Source organism: Acomys minous, assembly GCF_964271855.1.
Source record: "Acomys minous genome assembly, chromosome: 19".
Taxonomy (NCBI): Eukaryota; Metazoa; Chordata; class Mammalia; order Rodentia; family Muridae; genus Acomys; species Acomys minous.
Genome location: NC_140499.1, coordinates 13,519,376 through 13,544,117, shown reverse-complemented (window position 1 = coordinate 13,544,117; position 24,742 = coordinate 13,519,376). Strand labels below are relative to the sequence as shown.

Sequence of the window (24,742 nt, the reverse complement as noted above, 5' to 3'; positions counted from 1 at the left end):
TGAGGAGTGGAACCAGATGCAGAGCCAGGAGGATGAGTTGGCCATCACTGAGCAAGACCTGGAGCTTATTAAAGAGAGGGAGACAGCGATACGGCAGCTGGAGGCTGACATATTGGCTGTTAATCGGATATTTAAATATTTAGCTATGATGATCCATGACCAAGGTGATGTGATTGATAGCATGGAAGCCAATGTGGAAAGCTCAGAGGTGCATGTGGAGAGAGCCACTGCCCAGTTACAAAGAGCTGCTTACTTTCAGAAAAAATCTCGCAAGAAGATGTGTATCCTCGTGCTTGTCCTGTCAGTGATTATTACAGTCTTGGTAGTTGTTTTCTGGGTTGCTTCTAAGTGAAGTGTGGTTGCCTCAGAGTCTTCTCCTGCTGAGGTGTTTTCGAGGGCAAGTGCTGGATGGAGTCTTGCCAGCACAGAGAGACCACAGAAGAGAGCGTGTACCAGAGTGTCCTGTGATGATTTAGCTAGAAACTAACTACTAACTAGTCCTTGGAATTAGTGACCATGGAGACAGTATTTATCAATTTATGCATACATTCTATTGATTTCTCAAATAAGGAATTAACTTATGTGTATCTTCCTTTCCCTTGTATTTTGATTGCCCTTTATCTCATGTTTATTGACAGTTCCATTGAGGATATTCTTTTTGACAGATGACACTACAGTCTCATAATATTGTCCTTTTGTATATACACAAACTACCTTTTTATGAATATCTGAGATAAATTTCCTTCTGGAGCCAGCCTTTTGGAGTCCGAGAAACTGTACCATATGCCAGCAATTTTTATTATTTTACATTTTGATTTGAGTTTCTGAGGGGTCGCTTCTCTGTTCAGTAAGATTTTGGTACTGTATGTAACTGGGGAGTAAGAACACTGCACGAGTGACTGCAGATGAAATGAGAAGAGCCTGTCAGAGTGGGCCCATTGCCAGGGTGTGTGTGAAAGTTTGGGCTTAAGTTAAATTGACTTTATTGTCTGCTGGTGTCGTTTACAGTGTCCATCCTCACACACTAAGCCATCCCACTCCTGTTTTAAAGAGGTTCTTTTCATTAACATTGTTATAATCAGTCGGGTCCCTCTCCCACCTGTCTGCATAGAAAGGGAGAGTTAGGGACAGCATGATCTTGGAAAACAAATAGGAATTGTTGGAATGAGTCCTTCATGTTCACTTGTGGTTTGCATTCTGGTGAATGATAAATGTTGCTGTCATTGGCTGTTCCCAACCCTTATAAGGATTGCCTGACTTTGATGGCAAGATTTTAAAATTTAGATTGGAGTGGGCAGGGTTTAAAACTTAGGTCTGTGAACCTACCGATAAAGCAAAGAGAAGGTTCATGTTTGTGAATAATACTGGTTTAGTGATGTTAGACTTACCTAATTTATGAGCAAGAGAGCAAACTGTGTAGTTTTAGACAAAAACAATTTTAATAAAACGTTGCTGTCTTGTAATAAAAAAAATAAAAAAATTAAAAAAATAAAAAAAAAGAAGACAGCATTTCACAGCAGCCTTGCACACTCTTCGGCTCTTCCCTCTTTTTCATGCTGCACCCATACAGCGGAGCATTTCACAACCCCCAAAGATGCTTCTGGCAGCGGACTTTCTAACAAAGGAATCCACAACTGGCTGACGTGCAGGAAGTGGGAGACTTTGGAGCACTCAGCCCAAATAAGATTTTTTTTTTTTAAATCAAACCTTTCACCTCGAGGCTCTGGGGTCCAGCAAAAGAGAGCGAGGAAGATTGTAAGAGCCAGAGGTGGTGGAGTGCCCCAGGGAAACAGCACCTGCACACACAACAGGACTGATGTGAATTCACAGGGACTGTGCTAGCACACACAAGATCTGCACAGGTTCAAACCAGACCAAAGCCATCAGAAGCAGAGCGGGCATAGAGTCCCACTGCTAGCTAAGAAGTTACCTGCATTTGTTATCCGCGGGCCAAGGAGATGTCCGTGTTCTCCAATGGAGTGAGACTGAGCATTTCAGCCACACTCCAGGACAGGCCCATGCCCATGAGCAGTTGACCAACACAAAACAGACTATCAGACCCTATGTTTTCTTGCTCTGTGTGTGTATGTGTGTGTGTATGTACATATACACATGTGTATTTGAGGGTTTATGTGCATGTATGTGTGCACATGTTTTGTCCTTTGATATTTTATTTGTTTCTTGTTCCTTTTTTACTGGAAGAGACCAAGAGTGAGAAAGGACATGAATGTTGGTATGTGTGGAAGTTGAGAGAGTCTGGTAAGAAGCAAGTGGGAAAGATATGATCAAAATAAGTTGTCTAAAAGCTTTTTTGTTTGTTTGTTTTTCGAGACAAGCTCTCTCTGTGTATCCTTGTCTGTCCTGGACTTGCTTTGTAGACCAGGTGGGCCTTGAACTCACAGCGATCCTCCTGCCTCTGCCTCTGCCTCCTGAGTGTTGGGATTAAAGGCGTGCGCCACCACACCCGTCTTGTCCAAAAGCTTTCAATAAATATCAAATATAAACAATTAAAAAATAAAAAAGAAGTTTCTTTGATCAAGGATGGTAGCAACACTAGTGTATACGCATATATACAAAATTTTAGAGGGCAATTTGATGATATGTCAAATTAGGAAAAAAAAAACCCCAGTATTTGGTTCTTCTCCAGGGCCCAGGCACACATTTTTGACCAGGCTTATGGTATCAGGCATGAATTCCATCTTGTGACGCAGTCCTCAAATCCAGTCATGGAATAACTGGTTCTCCCTATAACCTTCATGCCGTTCTAGTGCCAGGGGGCACATCTTGCCTGGCACGTCAGGATTGTAGCATGCAGGGCCCATCACTGATAAAGACCACTATTAAATGTTCTATCCTGGCAGGTTGGGCAGCACAATGGAAGCCACTTATCAAGGAAGATATTTCCAGGTCAATTTACCTGGATTTCTACGTCCTGCAATCAAAGTGCTGTTGCTGTTAAATTACCTGAATGGCCTAATATTGTTTATTATCAGATCTATAATTATTATTACGACAGTATAACCCGCTAACAATCAATCAGGACACAGACACCTGTTATGTTTCAAAACAGCCTTAGTTAACCTGAGGCAGGGCAGATATCAATCCCCTAAACTACTTCCCATAGTGGGGCAGGTATGGGATCCCTGTCTCAATCCCATGCCATCTGCTTCTCATAACTTCTATCAAGCTACCTCCCATCCATAATCCCAAATACTTGCTCATGTTCTTCATCTGGGCCAAATCCTCCATCCATGCTGGCCATGTGCTTCTCCTCCACCTAACCCATGGCGGCCTTACTTCTTCTCCTCTGGTCTCTCTTCTTCCCAAGATTCTCTCTGTCTCTCCAAGCCCAGGAACCTTAGCTAACACCTATCCCATTTGCCCTGCCCTGGGTGATGGCCTTTTATTGGTCAAACAATAACAATAGGCAAGTTGGGTCACAGAGACAGCAAGCAGTAATTAGCATCAAAATACATCAGACCAACCTCCAACAAAGTGCAGTGTATCTTCAGCAGTGAAGTCTTACCATCTAGTTCTACACGCTGGCAACCAACCGAGAGCACGGGAGACAATTTGTGTTGTTCTGAATGCCCCTGTGAACTCCCTGACCAAGAACCCCTGTGGAGGTAGCTCGTCTCCCACCCCTACCCCCACCCCCACTCCTGGCACCGAGATTTCTACTTAGTAACTCATGTCTTCCGGGGCACCTTCTTTTTTGAGACTGTATCTGTAACTGAGCCTGGAGCTCATTACACTGGCTGCTTTCCCAAGGCCAGGATTGCAGGTGTGTGCCTCCATGCCTGGCATTTACCTGGGTTCTAGGGGATTGAACTCAGTTCCTCATGCTTGTGTCACAAGCACTTTACCAACTGAGCCATCTTCTAGCCCCTTCTTCCCATTCCTTAAGCAAGGGACAAGAGCCTGGTAATCAGATTGGTTCACAGCACACGTTACTGAAAGCGTAACCTGAGGACCAGATCCCAACCCCAGCTGCACTGCATTCTCTCATGGACTCCTAGGTTTCTTCTTCAGACTTTGATGCTTTCCCATATAGCTTGCAAGAAATCTCTCTTACTCTGGTAATCAGACAAAGACATATGATTCTTAGAAGCCAAAGGAAGTTTACTTCATAGTCTGGCACGAAGATTAATGTGATGCTAAATATCATATTGTTTAACAAGATGCATCACTATGAGGGAAGTAGTATATACCTTGTTAACATCAGCAGCACTCTCAAAACAAATTTCAGAGTCAATATTATGAAAGGCAAGTGCTCCTTGGAACTTTCAAGCAGAAAATCACCTTAGTGTTTGTCATTTGCACGGTGTATATATGTATTTATGTTTTTAAGTTTAGCTTTGCTAATTTACTGAATTTAAAACCATCACCTATAGGTAATATTAACACACAAACTTCCAGCATAGTATTACAGAGAACTCCAGGTCCACTGCGAGTCCACGTCTTAAAAAAAAGGTAGAGAACGATTGAAGAAGATACAAGACGTTGACCTCTGGCCTCCACATGCACACACATGCATATATGCATGCACACATCACATACATACATACATACATGGACACACATGCATATATGCACGCACACACCACATGCATACATACATGCACACACATGCATATACGCATGCACACACATACATATACGCATGCACACACCACATACATACATACATACATACATACATGGACATACACAAAACCAATTATGTAAGTAGTTTGTAGAAAAATTTGACTTGAAGTAACTTTGCCATTCAATGTGAATGAATATTCAGGTTTCACTGCCAAGGACCTGTGTGCTTTCTTCTTCCTATAATGAGCTGAAGAAAATGGGAACAGAAAAGCCAGGACTGGGCTGGAGAGACGGCGCAGGGGCTGAGAGCGTTCATTGCTCTGACAGAGAGCTTGGGTTCAGTTCCCAGGGTCCACAAGGTGGCTCACAAGCATCTATAACTTCAGTTCCAGCACATCCCAGGCCCTCTTCTGCCTCTGAGGATACTAAGCACACCTATGATCCATACACATGCATACAGGCAAAACATTAATATATTTAAGATCTTACAATCTTTAAAAAAAAAAAAGAATAATATAAGTGAGACATGTAAGCCTCACTCAGGAGGTCATATGTGGTACAGGTGACAAGGACAGGAGTAAATAACTGGACTATTACAGCTTCCAGAAAGGTGAAAACAATTTCATTGAATGACTCATTGTGTGCTGAAATTTAACACAGTCCCTTTAACAGAAAGTACAATTCCTAAAATGAACTCTAATTTTTCTTGAACAAAGGAGAGAGCTCCAATTCTTCAAAACTTTTCTTTTATCAAAGTGGAGCCTTCAAATATCAAAGGCTCTAAGTCCTGGATGCAACAACATCGTATCACTCCATGGCTCGGCTTCAAGATATATAGGGTCATTGTCAGGCTTAAGAAATAGAGAATTGGATTTCCAGGAGCTGGGCTGAATTTAGAATAAGACTGAGATAGGGTCCCTGACCTTAATATTTGCTCGGCTGGCTTTCAAGCTGTGGCTTGTTCCATCCCGTTTGTACAAGGCAGGGCTTTCTCTAAACCTTGGCTCCTGCCTACTTAGGTTTGCTTCAGGCCAGGTGCCAGGTTGGAGCGCCCTGCAGTGAGTATAGCCTTCACCACCAATCTCCTCATTTGTCGTTTTGCAATTTTCTTTAAAAAAAAAAAAAAAAAAAGCACATTTAAGCCTCAAGCTAGAAGTGCAAGTGTTGGGAACTTACTTAAAAATCTAAAACATCTTCAATTTCCAGTCCCTCTGCCCTTTTTAGAAAGGTCTTACAATATTAAAGAAATACCTATTTTATTTAAGAAGGTAGGAGAGGTTTCAGGAAGTGGCTCAGTCTCTAAAGCGCTTACCTTGCAAACATGAAGACTCGAGTTAAATCCCCATAACCCACATTAAAAAAAAAAAAAATCCAGGCACTGCCAGATCTCCATAAGACCCCATTACTGAGGACACCCCACACCTTGTTTGCAAGACACAAAGAAACAGCAGGGATTGTGCTAAAATCCTGGGTGCTAAGCAGACTAGGATCCTCCTCTAGGAGCTGATAAGCAGCCTTTGGGAGGAGAAAAGACACCAACAGTCTTACCTAGCCAGGCTCACAAGCATTTTTAACTCCAATTTCAGTGACTCTGACACCATCATCTTCTGTCCGTCTCAGGCACCAGGCACACACACGGAGCCCAGACGTACACGCAGGCAAAAGAAGCCCATGGCCTGAGCTCACAGGCTCCAGCTCCGACTTACTACCACTGTTCAGCTAAAGCGACACATCCCCAAACTCCTTCTCAATATCCGTGTTTATGCCCGTAGATGAAGGATATTTTTCACCTTATTCAGAGAGGCCTCGCCTTACAGTAGACTCATGGCTGTCCAATACGCTGACAATAAGTGACAGTAGATATTTATACTTCCACATCTAAGGCTTTCTGACGTGGTTTTTTTTATCAATGGTAATAAGAAAAACAAACCAGGAGAAGGCGAAATATAACTGAGTGCGAGGGAGGTAAGACAGCTTGGGTGTGTAGAACAGTGATGAGAGTTTATACATATGTATGAAGTTTTGAAAGGACAAATTTTGTTTAAAAATAGACATGATGTACAAAACAAGACATATATAAGAAAATCACATAGCTCAATAAAAGGCCTGGTTGTTTTTGTTTTTGTTTTTTACAACGACAGCAAAGTTGGCTTTGGTGGCATATGTTTGTAACCCCTGAGCTGGGGAGGCAGAAACAGGTAAGTCTTTGGGGCTTCCTGGCCAACCAGTCTAGGCTACTTGCTGAGTTCCAGGCCAGTGTGAGAGACACTGTCTCAAAACAAACAAACAAAACAAAAACCCCAAACTAAAACAAAACCCAAAATATGAACACTGCCTGAGAAATAACACCCAAGTGTGTCCTCTTGCCTGTACATGAATGTGCACACATGCATGCGTACACCTACATACATGCTTGCACACACACACACACACACACACACACACACACACACACACACACACACACGGTGGTTTGAATGAGAATGTGGCCATTGGCTCATCTCTTTGAATGCTTAAGTGGTGGCTTTAGGATGTGTGGCCTTGTTGGAGTAGGTGTGGCCCTTGTAAAGGAAGTGTGTCACCGGGGGGTGGGCTTTGGAGTTTCAAAAGCACAAGCCAGGCTCAGTGTTTTTGCTTTCTGCTGATGCTGCCTGCTGATCCAGATGTGGAACTCTCAGCTCCTTCTCTAGCACTGTCTGCCTGCATGCCGCCATGCTTCCCACCATGATGATAATAAACTAAACCCCTGAAGCTGTAAGCCATCCCCAGTTAAATGCTCTCCTTTATAAGAGTTGCCTTGGTCATGGTGTCTCTTCACAGCACTAGAGCAGTGACCAAGACATATGGCACCTCCCCCCTCCGCAACCCCCCGGAGATGACCCAAAGCGTTTTCTCTGTGCAAACAGTTGTTTCTAGAGAGTGGCTCAGCCCAAGGGACTGGAGACAGTGCTGGCCTCTACCTTTCCACCTGCAGAACGGAAGGTATAGAAGATGCTAGGTAGTAAATACATCCTGTGGTCTCCACGCCTGCCATTGCATCTGCCTTCAATGTTCCCCAGACTGATTTGCAGTTTTCCCCATGACCCCGTTTGTACTTCAGCGGTTGTCACACAAGCCCTGCTGCCCCAATAACCATGCGATTGCAGAATCACATGCTTCAAAGGCCCCAGCAGATCTCCTGTTTTGTTCACTCGAGTGCTCCTTGCCAGTGTGACCGTCCGTGACTCAGAGTCTATCCAGGCTCTCACTTTCAGCCCTGAATGAATTCTTTCCAGCCTTTAGTTTAAAAGCTCTTATAAAACCCACTTCTGAAGACCCCCTTGACTTAAAAGATCCCCACTTCGGTCTTCATGCTAAGCCAGAGCTGCCGAGGCCCGCCTGGCTGGATCACCCCTTAGAACTCCATTCCAAACATCTTACTGAAGAGGCGTGGCAGAAACAAGGGTTGTAGGGATCCAAACCTGTGAAACAAAATACCGGATTTCAAGACGTGGGTGAGAGTTTAGGGGCTTGCTCCATCGCAGCGGTTGACGCCAATTTGTTCCACTTTCCACAAGGTAGCACACACCCAAAGTGAAACATAGCTTCTCTGTTTCCCTTCCTGACTGCCTTCTGCATGCTATGGACTTAGCTTCATGACGATATAATTCTTGGGCCTGGGGAGGTGGCTCAGTGGGTAAAAGTGGCGTGAATATATGAGGACCCAAGTTCAAATTCCCAGCATCCAGGTAAAAAAAAAAATTAGATATGGCCTGGAGAGATGGCTCAGCAGTTAAGAGGCCTGGCTGCTTTTCCAGAGAACCCAGGTTCAACTCCAAGCACCCACACGGCAGCTCACAACTCTCTGTAACTCCAGTTCCCTCACACCAATGCACATAAAATAAATTATATGTATTATATATATTTTTAAAGTTAGGCATGGTAGCCGGGGGTGGTGGTGCACACATTTAATCCCAGCACTTGGGAGGCAGAGGCAGGAGGATGGCTGTGAGTTCGAGGCCAGCCTGGTCTACAAAGAGAGTCCAGGACAGCCAAGGGTACATAGAGATACTCTGTCTTGGAAAAAAAAAAAGTTAGGTATGGTAGATGCTGTGACCACAGTGCTGTAGGGGGTGGGACAGAAGGTTCATTAGGGCTTGCTGGCTGCCAGCCTAGCTCCAGCTTCTATGAGGGACACTGACTCAGAGGATTCAGCCACAGAGTGACAGGGCACAGTACCCAGTGTCTTCCTCTGGTCTCTGCATGCACCTTTATGCACCCTTCCCCTACCCATGCACCTAAAGCACACACAAATGCGCCACACATACACACCTTAAGATATAATTGAGGCACTATAAATATCATGACACTAAATCATTAAGCAGTTCCTTCATGCCAACAGGCCTTGTGCCTTAGTGGTCTAGTGATAATGCTCTCCCAGCCTACCTGAAGGTCTCCGGGCTGTTCACCCTGCAGTAGAGGCAACTGCTGATCAGCTTCACTTATAATAAAATAGATCACCCTTAGGTGATTAATATTTGGTATATTTAGGCTTTTTAATCAATACCAAGACTTATCAAGGTACCGGGAAAAATAGCTACCTTCAGGTTGAGGGTTTTACTTCCCCTTGGTTAGAGCTAGCGACTCTCATAAATAGAGAGTCTGTCTGTCTATAGCTGTCGAGCGATACCTTCACACGGCTCTTTCTCAAAGCCCGGGCTTCTGATTCCCTTTCCAGAAGATCGTATCACTGAGCTTTGAGCTGCGCTGACCCACAGGGCCTCCACTGTGGCTGGGGAGGAGGAAGCAGAGGTGTGATCAGACGGAGCACTCTGGAAGCCAGTCACCCAGATGAGCCCCAACTCTGTGTACATAGCTCTGTCCTGCGTGAGCCCTGACTGTGTGTGTGTACACTGCTTTGGCCTGGGTGAGCCCCAACTCTGTACGTGTACATGGCTTTGTCCTGGGTGAGCCCCGACTGTGTGTGTACATGGCTTTGCCCTGGGTGAGCCCCAACTGTGTGTGTGTACATGGCTTTGTCCTGGGTGAGCCCTGACTGTGTGGTGTACATGGCTTTGTCCTGGGTGAGCCCTGACTGTGTGGTGTACATGGCTTTGTCCTAGGTGAGCCCCAACTGTGTGTGTGTACATGGCTTTGTCCTGGGTGAGCCCCGACTGTGTGTGTGTACATGGCTTTGTCCTGGGTGAGCCCTGACTGTGTGTACATGGCCCTGTCCTGGGTGAGCCCTGACTGTGTGGTGTACATGGCTTTGTCCTGGGTGAGCCCCAACTGTGTGTGTGTACATGGCTTTGTCCTAGGTGAGCCCCAACTGTGTGTGTGTACATGGCTTTGTCCTGGGTGAGCCCCGACTGTGTGTGTGTACATGGCTTTGTCCTGGGTGAGCCCCGACTGTGTGTGTGTACATGGCTTTGTCCTGGGTGAGCCCTGACTGTGTGTACATGGCTCTGTCCTGGGTGAGCCCTGACTGTGTGTGTACATGGCTCTATCCTAGGTGAGCCCCCACTGTGTGTGTGTACATGGCTCTGTCTTGCGCGAGCCCCGACTGTGTGTGTGTACACGGCTTTATCCTGTCTGTTGGTTTCAGAAACTGAGGCCCTGACCTTCCTTCTACTCCAGTGACAACTGCAGTGTCATAGTCCTGGTCATGCTTTGTTCCTGGAACTCAGGCAGCTGGAGTACCCCACACACAGGAAGGGCAGGTGTTTATGGGGTCAGGGCAGTGTACATCCCTGACTTTAGCCAGACTTACACATTTAATAGGAACCTCTTGGCAATCCATCCAGCTATTTTATTTTCTTGTAACGTTAATCATTTCTCTTGATGGGAGTCAGTCCCCACTATTTTACATCATTTATTTGGAGGTTTTGATTATTGGTAACACAGGTCCAGTCTGCCCTGAAAAGTGAGCACTGGGACCAGCACAAGGGCCAGGTCAGTAAGGTGCTGCAAAGGCACGAGGACCCAAGTTTCGTCCCCAACCGCCCCCCTCCCCCATAAAAGAGTGGGGGAGGATTCCTGGCTTGCTGACCTCCAGCCTCGCTTCAGGTTCAGGGAGAGACCCTGTCTCAAAAGCCAAGGTGGAGAATGATAGAAGATCATGTCTGACATGGACCACTGGCTTCCAGAAGCACACATGTACAGAACACCTGTACACACGTATACCACACACCCCAAAATAATAATACAATTAAACACCTGAAAATATAGCACAAATCTTTTGGTCGCAATTAATTTTTTGTTTTTTTTTTTGAGACAGGGTTTCTCTGTGTAGCCTTGGCTGTCCTGGATTCACTTTGTAGACCAGGCTGGCCTCGAACTCACAGTGATCCACCTGCCTTTGCCTCCCCAAGTGTCGGGATTACAGGCAGGCGCCACCATGCCTGGCTGCAATTAAATTTTAAATTAAGGGGCTGGAGAGATGGTTCAGAGGTTAAGAACACTGTCTGTTCTTCCAAAGGTCCTGAGTTCAGTGCCCAGCAACCACATGGTGTCTCAGAACTATCAATAATGAGATTGTGCACCCTCTTCTGGTGGGCAGGCACACATGCAAACAGAATACTGTATAAATAATAAATCTAAAAAAAATTAAGATTATAAAAATTTTAAATTAAATATTGTTGTTTTTTGAGACAGGGCCAATCTATGTAACCCTGGCTATCCTGGAACTTGCTATGTAGATCAGGCTGGCTTTGAGTTCACAGAGATCTGCCAGCTTCTGTCTCCCAAATGCTGAGATTAAAGGCATGCACCACCATGCCTGGCTAAATTATTTTTTTTAATTAGCACAATTTTAAAAACTCAAGTGTTCTTTGTTTGTTTGTTTGTTTATTTTTGGTTTTTCGAGACAGGGTCTCTCTGTGTAGCCTCGGCTGTCCTGGACTCGCATGGTAGACCAGGCTGGCCTCGAACTCACAGTGATCCACCTGCCTTTGCCTCCCGAGTGCTGGGATTAAAGGCGTGAGCCACCACACCCGGCTAACTCATGTGTTCTTAAAGAGACCCTTGCTCAGAATCAAAACCTCATTTTTTTTCTACTATAATTACTGATGCATTGTTCATTGTAGAAGTAAATGGGTCTCATTGTGACATTACCATATATTCATATGCTGTGCTTTAATCATGTCCCCTCCCCCACCTGCCCTGTCTGTGATGTCTCCCCTCCCCCACCTGCCCTGTCTGTGATGTCTCCCCTCCCCCACCTACCCTGTCTGTGATGTCTCCCCTCCCCCACCTGCCCTGTTTGTCTGTGATGTCTCCCCTCCCCCACCTGCCCTGTCTGTGATGTCTCCCCTCCCCCACCTCCCCTGTCTGTGATGTCTCCCCTCCCCCACCTGCCCTGTCTGTGATGTCTCCCCTCCCCCACCTGCCCTGTTTGTCTGTGATGTCTCCCCTCCCCCACCTCCCCTGTCTGTGATGTCTCCCCTCCCCCACCTCCCCTGTCTGTGATGTCTCCCCTCCCCCACCTGCCCTGTCTGTGATGTCTCCCCTCCCCCACCTGCCCTGTTTGTCTGTGATGTCTCCCCTCCCCCACCTGCCCTGTCTGTCTGTGATGTCTCCCCTCCCCCACCTGCCCTGTCTGTGATGTCTCCCCTCCCCCACCTCCCCTGTCTGTGATGTCTCCCCTCCCCCACCTCCCCTGTCTGTGATGTCTCCCCTCCCCCACCTGCCCTGTCTGTCTGTGATGTCTCTTCTCCACTTTCCCAGCCTATCTGTGTCCACTTGCCTTTCTGCATCTTGTTTGCTTGATCCCCCAGGACCATCTGTCTGTATTTATAGACTGTATATTTTCTGTCCATCCATCACCTGCTGACAGATGTGGAGTCGATGGTGGTTTTAGTTATGCATCTTTGCTTGCTTTTTTTCAGATAAGGTCCTATGGAGCTCAGTCAGGTTGCCCTTAACCAGCTGGCCCCAGGGTTCACCTTCTAAGTACAAGGGTGCTCAGACGAGGCATGGGCTTGATATTGTGTGTGTGCATGTGTGTGTGTGTGTGTGTGTGTGTGTGTGTGTGTGTGTGTGTGTATGCAACAGAATCTGTGGTGATCTAAATAGGAATGCCCCCACAGACTCAGATGTTTGACTACTTGGGAAAGCTTAGCAAGTGTGGCTGGAGAAAATATATGTAAAGGACTGGGGTGGCTTTGATGTTTTATTTTTATTTATTTACTTTTGATTTTTGAGAAGGCATCTTTTTATGTATTTCTGACTGGCCTATAACTTACTATGTAGACCAGGCTAGCCTCAACTCACAAAAGTCTGTCTGTCTCTGCTTCCTGAATGCTGAGATTAAAGGTGTGCTGCTAAGCCCAGACTTGAGATGTTAAAAACTGTGCACCATCCCCGTGTACTCCGTCTGCTGCCATGCGTCCTTGCTGTGATGGGCTCTGGAACTGTAAGCTCAAATAAATTGGTTTTTTTTTTTTTTAAGAAATTGCTTTGGTTATGATCCTTTATCACAGTGATAATAACTAAGACAGGATTTCACACTCTAGTGCCAGCTGCCCTAAAACCCACTACGTATGCTAAGTATGTCTCGTACTTACTGCTTTTCCTCCTCAACACTCCTGAGGCCTAGGATTGTAGAAACGCACCGCCCCACTTAGCTTCATCCCCACTTTTCATTGCTTGATTTTGTTGATGGTTAATGGGGAGCCAACATACTGGAGGGAGGGGGGTGCACAGTGCATAGGTTAACACCATGATTTCAGGCTATACTACAGAGCCATAGTGGCACAAACAGCATGGCACAGCACAAACAGAATTATATGTATCAAAGGAATAGCACTGAGCAGCCACAAGCAGCAGCGCCTGAATAAAATTTTAAATTACCTTATTTATTTATTTATTTATTTATTTATTGTGTGTATATACACACATGCACGTACTTTTAGTTTGAAAGGTACACTAACAATGGGCTCACACTGGTTCAGAAGAAATTGTATGTGTCTGGGTGTCACTGTACACATTGAATAACCACAAAGAAAAGGCAGTGAAGGCTTACATGCTGGGTGTGCGGCTCACACGAAGCCCTGAGGATGACATCAGAGGCTGTGTTCTCGTACACACACACACACACACACACACACACACACACACACACACACTAGAGCACCACCTGTCCCTCAGGCCCCAAACACACACTGGGAGAGAAAAGATGGAAGCCAGCCTTAGGAAAGAGAATTCCTTCTTGGAACAGATGATTTTCCATCACTGGTTGCACTGACCACCGTGTGAATGACGGGTTAGCACAGATCTCGGGGGCCAGCGGAGCTCCCATACAGCTCGATATTGTCAATAAGCAACTGCAGCCGAGGAAGCAAGGACCCTGACTGCGTAATGCAGTTTTGTTTGTTTTTGTTTTGTTTTGTTTTTCGAGACAAGGTGTCTCTTGTAGTCCTGGCTGACCTGTACTCACTGTGTAGACCAGGCTGGCCTTGAACTCACACAGATCCACCTGTTTTTGCCTCCCAAGTGCTGGGATTAAATGCGTGTGCCTTTAACGGCACAGTGCCGTTTAACACCTACTCACCAGCACTTTGGGTTCTGCCTCCTTCTGCCAAGCTCAGCCTGTTGTCCTGCAGGGTGGGGACAGAGTAGGGCAGGAGTCCTCTGCAACAGCTGGCTGGGCAGGTGGAGGACAGGCAAGGTGGGGAGGGGAGGCACCCCCAGAAGTGCCCTAGTCTAGACTAGAACACACAGCTACCAGTGCCGCTCTCAGCTCTTCTTCCAAATCCAGAGATGCCAAAAGGTCAAGGCTCAGAAATCAGGACCCTTCCAAATGGCTATACTTACTAACTTACTAACTAAGGATTTTGTATTTGTCAAAAGCTGACTTGAGGCCGGGTGGTGGTGGTGCACACCTTTAATCCCAGCACTTGGGAGGCAGAGGCAGACGGATCACTGTGAATTCGAGATCTGGCCTGGTCTACAAAGTTAGTCCAAGGCAGCCAAGGCTACACAGAGAAACCTTGTCTCGAAAAACAAAACAAAACAAAACAAAACAAAACAAAACCTGACTGGAGGGACAGCCTATGCTTATAAAGGTAGAGTTTAATTGTAAAAAAAAAAAAAAAAAAAAAAAAATTATTTCCTGCGATCAGAACTCGGATAGCATGCATGTGACTTCCTATAATGTATCAGGGACCGGTGTCTTGGGACGCTGCAAGAGCCCGACAGAACTCCACAGATGAAATGCGGGTTTCCAGAATCCTGTGGTCAGCATATTTAAAAGTGGTTTCTAGAATTAGGGAGGGAATAAAGAAATGTCAGTGGCTAAAATAACTTACATCATTATTATTCCTTCTTATTGCTAGTGCTCACTCTTGTGTGTGTGTGTGTGTGTGTGTGTGTGTGTGTGTATGTGTGTGTATGTGTGTGTGTGTGTATATGTGTGTGTGTGTGTGTATGTGTGTGTGTGTATGTGTGTGTGTGTATGTGTGTGTATGTGTGTGTATGTGTGTGTATGTGTGTATGTGTGTGTGTGTGTGTATGTGTGTGTGTGTGTGTGTGTATGTGTGTGTATGTGTGTGTATGTGTGTGTGTGTATGTGTGTGTGTGTGTGTATGTGTGTGTGTGTGTGTGTGTGTGACATGGTACACAATGGATGTGAGAGGGCAGCTCTATGGACTTGGTTCTCTCCACTCACGTTTACTTAGGACTTGAACTCAGCCCCCTAGGCTTACACTGAGCTGTCTCAAACCAAAGTGGGATTTTGTCCATACAAGAGAGAATGACCATGCTTCTGGGTCTTTGGGCAAGTGGTTACAAGAATATTTGAAACACTGACTGTTGTCACTGCCAGTTCTGTGGGCCTTCACACACACTGTATGGCAGCAGTCACATGTCTTGACAAGCTTCAAGCAGTTCCACCAAGGTTTTGAAGCGACACCACCTTTCTCTCTCTGTGGCAGATTTCCAAAGTAATACATCAGTAGATCTATTGAGAACAAAACGACCTTCTGTGCGGGATGCTTCGTGGACTCTGCATGACTGAATAATAGGAAAGGTCTCGTGGTCTATAAAGCAATTGTACTGGGTCTCACTACGTAGCCCAGGCTGCCCTCAAATTCACCGTACTCCCACAGGCTGGCATTATAGACATGTTCCACCAACCCACTTTGGTTATTTTTTTTTTTTCTTAAAAAAAAAAAAGTACATATTACCTGCCCCAGAGGCATTGCAAGTGTGACCTCTGTGTCACATGTGCATCAGTGGGCGGCAGAGAGGAGAGAGGCCGTGTCTATGCTCACTGTTCTGTGAACATCTGAAATATTAGTAGTCTAACATTCCCTAAAAAAAAACAAGCCTGAGATGACCACCAGTCTGGCACCTCACAGGCCTGGGGGAGGGGCAGACCATGCCCGAGATGACCCTTGCCTGGAGCCATAATGCATGAGTGGGGCATAGCACTCCTGAGACCACATCTAAGATGATCCCAGATGCTCAGAGACCCCAAGTGCCACTAGGAAGAACAAGTAAGTGGTGGAAGAATGGAAGAGGAAGAGAAACAGAAGGATGCGGGCACAATGAAGAAAGGCAGAACTGGAGACTCCAGGGTAGTGAGGAATAGACTGACGTGGTAGCTGGTGACGTCACTTGGGACCATGATGGGGTCGGGCCTGTGCTGCTGTTGGTGGTCTGTCTGGGTCTGTGGCCCGCAGCAGCAGGGGTCTGTTACCACCAAAGTTCAGGCAGACATCCCTGGTCTGGACTGCCAACTGGGAACATACTGATGTCTAAGTGCTGTGCAGAACTGGCTCCACCCCTCGCCGGGGCATTGTGGGATAGCTGGCCCTGGGGCCATGAGAACAGGAGATGTGAATCTGCTAGGGCACTCAGGAGAGCACGCTTTGTATCTTGCCTAGGCCACACCGTGGAACTGTCCCTGGATGAAGAGGGTTTCGAGTGAGCCGCCTTGAGGGTGTGAGCCCAGGAGAGCTGGATTTGCCTCTTGTCTGCTGTGATGTGACAAGGACAAGGGGGAGATGCCCTCCTGCCCTCCCTTGTCCCTCTCCTCCTATGGCAGATGAGAGAGCTGGCCTTGGGGTCATGAGAATGGGGGAACCGGCCCTGCCCCTCACCTGGCTGAAAAACTCAAGAGAGCGGGTGGGCTCTGCACCTCGACTGTACAGCAGGGTAGAGCTGATGTTGTGGGCATGGATGAGGCAGCCCCAAGGGCGTGAGAGCAGGAGAGTTGCCTCTGCCTCTTACTGGCTGTGACGTTGCAGGACTGGAAAGCTCACCCCAGTGGTGTGGGTGCAGGAGAGCAGGCCAGATGACCAGCTCAGATACCTCTCAGGCCCGGATTACTGGCTCATCCCAACATCTCCCCCATTGATGAACTGCTGGGTGTGTGAAAGGGCCGGTCCTTCAGACCCAAAGCTGCAGAATCTCCATGACACAGGGCAACAACAGGATGGGGTTTGAACCGAGTTGTGCAAGTGCCCCACCCTCACCTCACTCCAACCCTTCTACCTTGACATTACACTGCCCAGGGAGGTCAGGTTCTCCAGCTCTCAGTCCACTGCACGATGCCCAGCACCTCTCAGAGGACATGACAAACATGGACTCATACTTGAATCTCCTGTCTGCCACTTGCATAGCCGGCCCATTGCACATCACCTGTGGTTTGCTCACTATTAACATCACAGAACGATGATGACTTCTGTACACAGCCCTTCCGTTTTTCCCATCCCCCGCAACCCCCCAGATGCTATGATTGGAGCAAAGGCTAGACAGAATGTTAAAATTCCTGTTGTGTGTGGTTGAACTACTTCCCAGATCGTGTTAACGTCAGGGGGCCGAGGAAGGAAGGCAGAGCTGCATATCCTGTAAGGTACACGGCAGCAAAGACCCTGGTTCAGCTGGTAGAGTGCTTGCCTGGCATCCGCTGGGCCTCAGACCCCATCTCCAGCGCCACAGAAAACAGATAGGGTGGAGCATACCCTTTATTCAGCTCTTCGGAGGACCAGAAGTGCAAGATCATCTGTGTCTACAAAGGAAATTTAAGGCCAGTCTGTGCTACATAAGACCCTGTCACAGAAAAGAAATAAATATATTTAAAAAGTCATTGTAGAAGGGTTTTGGAAACCATTTTAGATGAGTTTAGTTAGTGAAACCATTCCAGTGATAACTACCTTTGATCCAACAGCACCTTAGAGAGATGAGGAGGCAGGTGGCATATCTATGAACACAGAGGTTGACATGCCAAACCCTTGAAGATAACCGAGCCTAGATCCATGTGAAAAGAAATCGTCCCTTTGGGTAAGCTATGGCCTCTGGAGGTTCCGTTTTGGGAACACCAGCCTTCCTGTAATGTGCTGGTCTGTCCACTGTGCTGGAGACTCATTTTCTGTTCACTCATGCACTCACTTGGCCCGTCACAGGGAGCTTTCTGTTAATTTTCAAAGTATATTTCACATTCAGTGTTGCTGTCTCAGCTTCCAGATGTAAATCTGTGAGACTAAGAGGCAACTCTCAGAGGTCTTCTTGGTATAATAAAAATTCCATATTGATGTTAAATATTGGTGGCCTTAGAAGTCGAACAATTTTGAGGACATCTGTTATCTTCTTTTAAACTGTTGAAACACCACAAAAGTACCTTGCTGCCTAAAGAAAACAATTTAAAAGACATATTGTTTCAAATAACATCCTGAGGTTATTTTTGTGCGGTGGACGCGGAGTGTTCCTATGGAAACAGGTTTTCTCTATTTCGTTCCGCTGCTGCCATCTAGAGGTCAAGAGAAGTACAGCAGGCCATGACGTGTCATTCGTCCTCCCCTAAGGCCCCACCAAGCCAGTGAGTTAGTGCCGCCCGGATTCTCTCCTGTCGTCTTTCCTTCCCCTTTCTCCGTTATATTTAGGGATGTTGGCCAGAAGATGGGTTGATCCAGTTCAACCGAGCATACGTGTGTGCAGAGTGAGCCTGGTGCTGCTCAGTCTCTCGAGCATCTGTGGCATCCCATCTGCTGGCCAAGGGTGTGAAGCAGGAAACAAGTAGTTGGTGAACTTGCTGTGGGACTGTAGTACCCAGCAGAGCTCCTGTGGAGATTGGGAGGAACTGGCACCTTTACGAGGGGTTAGAAGTTTCTCTTAATGAATTCCCTTGGTTACCTCGTGAGCATAAAGTGACCTTGGTACGCCTCCCCGCCCCCCCCCTCACCCCCAAGTCTCTCTACAATACTGTGTGCTTCCAGTTCCCCTTTTCCTCTTAGCTGAACCATCAGGGGTTCTCGCCAGAAGTTGAGCAGATAGCAGTGACATTCTCTTGAACTTTGCCCCCATCTCCTAATTCGTGAGCCAAAAGAAACAATAACAACTTCTTCTCCTCCTCCTTCCCCTCCTCCTCCTCTGCCTCCTCCTCCTCCTTATAAAGTGTACTATCTCAGACATTTTGCTTATGGCAACAGAGCCCGCGGGCTCCCATCTCAATTGTTTTCAGGAAGAGACTTCTAGACTGAATACATACAGGCCAAGTGAAAATACAATTATGCATATTTGAAGCTGCATCTCAGGTGCTCCATATTTTGTGTTGCCTTTAACTCCAACAGTAATGGCACTAAGGGACCTCAAGGTCAATACACAAGAAGCTCCTCCCCAGGGACACACATGCTGCCCCTGGAATTTGCCCTGATAGAGCATCTGTCCCATCTTGGAGAAGCGATTTAATTTTCTGCTTGCCCCCCAAAGCTGTGGATACTTGCTGTAGCCCTTATACTGAATACACATCCCATGAACATTGTTCGAGAATAAATGGAAAATATTATGTTTAAAAAATGTGTGAGTGTCTCCTATTCTCAGGGCAGCTTTGTGTGGAATCTATTTCAGGGATAGCAGAATTCCAGGCCAGTAGACCACCAGCCAGTTCTGACAGGTGTGTGGTTACAACGCTGGAGCCTCTGAGCCATCGTGAGCTTCCTTACACCATCCCTATCATTACAAGGTGTGTTTGGACAAATTGTAACAAGTTTCTTAAGTGCCGACCACAGGCCTCTGCACTGAAGCAATAAATAACAGCTCTCTCTCTCTCTCCAGCATCGGGTAGTTAACACACTGCTCGCTGGAGGAAGATAAGCATTCCCGCTGCGACCCAAGCAAACAGTAACAACCCTGAGGAGAGAGGTGGATCCACCAGAGCAGGAGGTGAGTACCAGCCTTGGGTGGCTGAGGCAGGAGAACTGTTTTCAAGCCCCTGTGAGACCTTCTCTAATAACCAAAGTCAAACAGGAAAGTCCAGCCGAGTGGGGTCCAGTTAAAAACAAAACAACCTAAGAGGAAGGCTTTGGGCTGGAGCTGAGTGTCAGAGCAGTGGCTTAGCATATATAAGACATGAACTTGATCCCTCCCCCCCCCCCCCCAGCTCTGCCTGCAAAACAAGAGGCACCCTGGGTAGTTACTACCGAGGAATTACAATGTCAGATGCTGTGTTCATGAATGGTTTGTGAATCAAAGGGACAGAATGGAAATAAAGCTCATGTAGCCAGAATTTCTTATATTTTTCTCCAGCCCCCTTTGAAGAAGGGGTGGGGGGTGGGGCCTCAGGCTCACTATGCTGCCCAGGCTGGCTTTGAACTCTTGATTCTCTCATGCTGGGTGTGTGTATCATCACACCTGGCCAGAATTTAGTACTAATAAAAAGTCCCTACAGTAGCAGCAGTGCACATCAGAGGTCAGAGGACATCTTTCTGAGAACTGATTGTCTTCTTCCACTATGTGAGTCCCAGGGGTACCCACACCTGCAGACCCACCTCCTTGGCCCCACTGCCATTATTTTCAAATGCTGAACAATTGTAAATATTGAAGAAGCACCTGTTGCCTGTTCTCACCTGTTTTCCTTGATTTCTTGTCTGCGTTTCAAATGTGCATCATCATCTTTTATAAGCTGTAGGACTAATTACCTAGTTTCCCTGCTAACCAGAGCTCTCACCGCTGGAGAGAGAATTGCCGTGCTCTGAGCACACAGCTCTCTCACCTTATGCAATCCTATCTGGGCCAAAGGCCTTGAACCTGATCAACTTTCTGACACACGATGCTCAGATTCTGTACTAAGAGCCTGGCTGGGCCTTGTGTTCGTATAGCTATCACATTTCCTCTAATATGACAGACAAGCTTGCCATGGATTTCATCCCCTGCTCTTAGCCCTGGCTTTATGTGACAATAGATGGCCCTGTCACCTATGGATTGTTTGTCTTTCAAATGTGGGTAGTTATTCTTAATTATTCTATTTTATTCACCTTCCAATTTTATGTCTAACCTGGGTGCTGGTGAGGTGGCTACCTTGATGAAGATGTTTGCTGAGCCTGCCTGGAACCTGCACATTAGATCTAGATGCAAAAGCACACATCTGTAATCCCAGCCAGAAGGTCAGATGGCTTCCAGTAAGAACACTAGAAGAAACAAGAGGGACCCTGCCTCAAAATAAGGTAGAAGGAGAGAATTGACTTCTGAAAGTTGTTTTCTGACCTCCACATACACGTGCGCTCTCTCTCTCTCTCTCTCTCTCTCTCTCTCTCTCTCTCTCTCTTACACACACACACACACACACACACACTCCACAACAAATAACATATCTGCAGTCCAACTAGCTCTTGGCTGAAATAGAGCTATGAAAAACGCTGATTCCTACCTATGCTCTCTCTCCATACTCTGCAGAGCACACAGAAAGATGCTTCCAAATAGTGAAGATGACTCCTCTGTAATCAGAGTAAAACCCCAACTTCCATGCAAAGCCCACCTTGCCTGGCTTCCCCACCCCAAAGTCCCCATGTGCCCTCTGTGCAAGTTCATTCTCCACAAGGGTTAAGCCTCCTCTGTTCCTTTCACCGGAAACATCCCGAGCTTCCTGAGTTTATACAACAAGAAAGTGAAAGACTTGTATGAAAAACTTCAAGTCCCTGAAGAAAGAAATTGAAGAAGACATCAGAAGGTGGAAAGATCTCCAGTGCTCATGAACTAGAGGGATCAACATAGTAAAAATGGCCATCTTACCAAAAGCAAATTACAGATTCAATGCAATTTCTATCAAAATTCCTACACAATTTTTGAAGTATTTCTTTATTACATATACAATGTTCTGCCTGCATGTACACCTACAGGCCAGAAGAGGGCATCAGATCACATTACAGATGGTTGTGAGCCACCATGTGGTTGTTGGGATTTGAACTCAGGACCTCTGGAAGAGCAGACAGTGCTCTTAACCTCTGAGCCTTCTCTCCAGCCCCCCTTACACAATTCTTTACAGACTTTGAAAGATCAATTTTTAGCTTCATATGGAAGAAAAAAAAAACCAGAATAGCTAAAACAATCCTGTATAATAAAGGATCTTTCGGAGGAATCTCCATCCCGGATCTCAACCTGTACTATAGAACAACAGTCATAAAAACTGCATGGCACTGGCATTGAAACAGGCTGGTTGATCAGTGGAATTAAACTGAAAGACCCAGAAATAAACCCATACACCTATGAACACTTGATTTTTGACAAAGAAGCCAAATCCATATAATGGAAAAAAGACAGCATCTTCAACAAACGGTGTTGGTCTAACTGAATGTCTACATGTAGAAAATGCAAATAGATCCATATTTATCACCCTGCATAAAACTAAAGTCCAAGTGGATTAAATATCTCAACTTAAAACCAGACACACTGAATCTGTTAGAAGAAAAAGTGGGGAAGAGCCTTGAACTCATTGGCACAGGAGACAACTTGCTGAACAGAACACCAACAGCTCAGGCTCCAAGGTCAACATTTAATAAATGAGACCTTAGGAAACTGAAAGGCTTCTGTAAGGCAAAGGACAGGAACAAAACAATGGAACAAAACAACAGCCTACAGACTGGGAAAAGATCTTCACCAACTCTACATCCAACAAAGGGCTAATATCCAAAATACATAAAGAACTTAAGAAACTAAACACCACCAAACCAAATAACCCAATTAAAAAATGGGGTACAGAGCTAAACAGAGAATTCTCAACAGAGGAATATTGGGTGACTGAGGAACATTTAAAGAAATGTTCAACATCCCTAGTCATCAGGGAAATGCAAATTAAAATGACTCTGAGATTCCATCTTATACCTATCAGAATGGCTAAGATAAAAAACTCAAATGACAGCACATGCTGGAGAGATGTGGAGAAAGGGGAACACTGCACCATTGCTGGTGGGAGTTCAAACTTATACAACCACTTTGGAAATCAATTTGGCACTTTCTCAGAAAATTGGGGATACTGCTACCCAAAGACCCAGCTGAGTCAGGTGTGGTGGCATACACCTATCTTTAATCCCAGCACTCAGGAAGCAGAGGCAGGTGGATCGCTGTGAGTTTGAGGCCAACCTGGTCTACAAATCGAGTCCAGGACAGCCAAGGCTATACAGAAAAACCCTGTCTCAAAAAACAAAACAAAACAAAACAGAAAAAACAAAAAACCAAAAATAAATAAATAAATACATAAAAATAAAAACAAACAAACAAACAAACAAATAAATAAAACCCAGCTACATACCATTTCTGGGCATATACCCGAAAGATGCTCCACCAAACAAGGACATTTGCTCAATTATGTTCATAACAGCTTTATTCATAATAGCCAGACTCTGGAAACAACGTAGATGTCCCTCAACTGAAGAATGGATAAAGAAACTGTGGTATGTTTACACAATGGAATACTATTCAGCTATCAAAAACAAGGAAATCTTGAAATTTACTGGCAAATGGATGGAACTAGAAAAGATCATCCTGAGTGAGTAACCCAGACCCAGAAAGACACACATGGTTTGTACTCACTTATAAGTGGATATTAACTCAACATAATGTCCTCTGAGAGACTATCAAGGCTGGCGGATCTAGACCCAGGGAGGCTGCACACACTGATGCACCAACCAAGGACATTGGAAGCAGAGGACCTGGACCCCCTGTTCAGATGTAGCCAATGGGCAGCTCGTTCTCCACAGGGGAAGGAGGGGTTGGGGGAGGGGACTGCCTGTGACAAGAACTCTGGTGCCCTAGTTTTGATCACTGACCCTTAGGGGAGAGGCCCTGTGGGCACACAGAGGAAGGGGATGCAGGGTATCCAGATGAGACCTGATGGGCTGTGGTCGGATGGTGGGGGAGGAGGGCCCCACCTATCAGAGGTCTCGTTGGGGGTGGGGTGGGGTGGGGTGGGGGGAGGGATAGAATGGAAAAGGGAGGGAGGGTGGGAACAGGAAGGTAGGAGCAAGGGGATTGCAATCGGGATGTAATGTGAATAAATTATAATAATAATAAAATAAAAATGAATAAAATGAAATTGCATTATAGCGAAACCTTAACAAAACCACAGAGCATTAAGAAAGTGAAAGGGAGGGGCAGGAACAAAGGTTCAGTAATTAAGAACATGGCCTGCTCCTGAAAAGGGCCACACTTCACTCACAACCCTTTATAACTCCAGCTCCAGGGACTAAGATCCTCTTCTGGTATTCATGTGGTGCATATAAAGTCATGTAGACAGACAGACAGACGCACACATGCACACACGCACACACGTGCGCGCGCGGGCACACACACACACACGCACACACACACACACACACTAATTTAAAAATCTTTAAGATTTATTTTAAAAAGGAAAGTAAAACAATGGCCAGTCTCGCACAGAGCCATTGACGTAGTTTAGTACAAGTAGCAAGTGTGTGCTTCGGATAAATCCTCAGATGTGGGATCCCTCAGTCAGCATCTCACTCACTTGACTTGGTGGTCCAAGGCTCCTGTCCTGTTCCAGAAGACAAGGTTCTCGTCCCAGCACTCAAACAGTGGCTCACAACCACTTGTGACTGGAGTCCCAGGGCATTCAATGCCATTTTCTGACCATCAAGTATACCACGTATGCAGACATACATGCAGGCAAAACAGCCTACACACACATACACACACACACACAGACACACAGACACACAGACACACACACACACACACACACACACACACACACCACAACAAAAAAAACAATTGAAAATATTGCTAGGTACTTCAAAATTGTCCTAACAACTTTAACTTCCAATCCTGTAGATGCTCCCAAGCAACTACACTATGTGTATTTTCCAAGCAGATGACAAATCTATGTTCATTTACTTTCATCTCCATGGTTACTAGTGAGATGGACACTGTTGTGATTCTGGGC

General features: G+C 46.0%; 1 pseudogene across 1 annotated transcript in view; it reads left to right on the top strand.

Moving 5' to 3' along the window:
* The window catches only part of LOC311589731 (syntaxin-12-like), a 2,392-nt pseudogene extending 908 nt beyond the window's left edge, over window positions 1-1,484 (top strand). The window contains exon 1 of the transcript in view: window positions 1-1,484. This exon is cut by the window's left edge and continues 908 nt beyond it. The product of the transcript in view is annotated as a syntaxin-12-like (transcript).
* The last annotated feature ends 23,258 nt before the right edge of the window (window positions 1,485-24,742 follow it).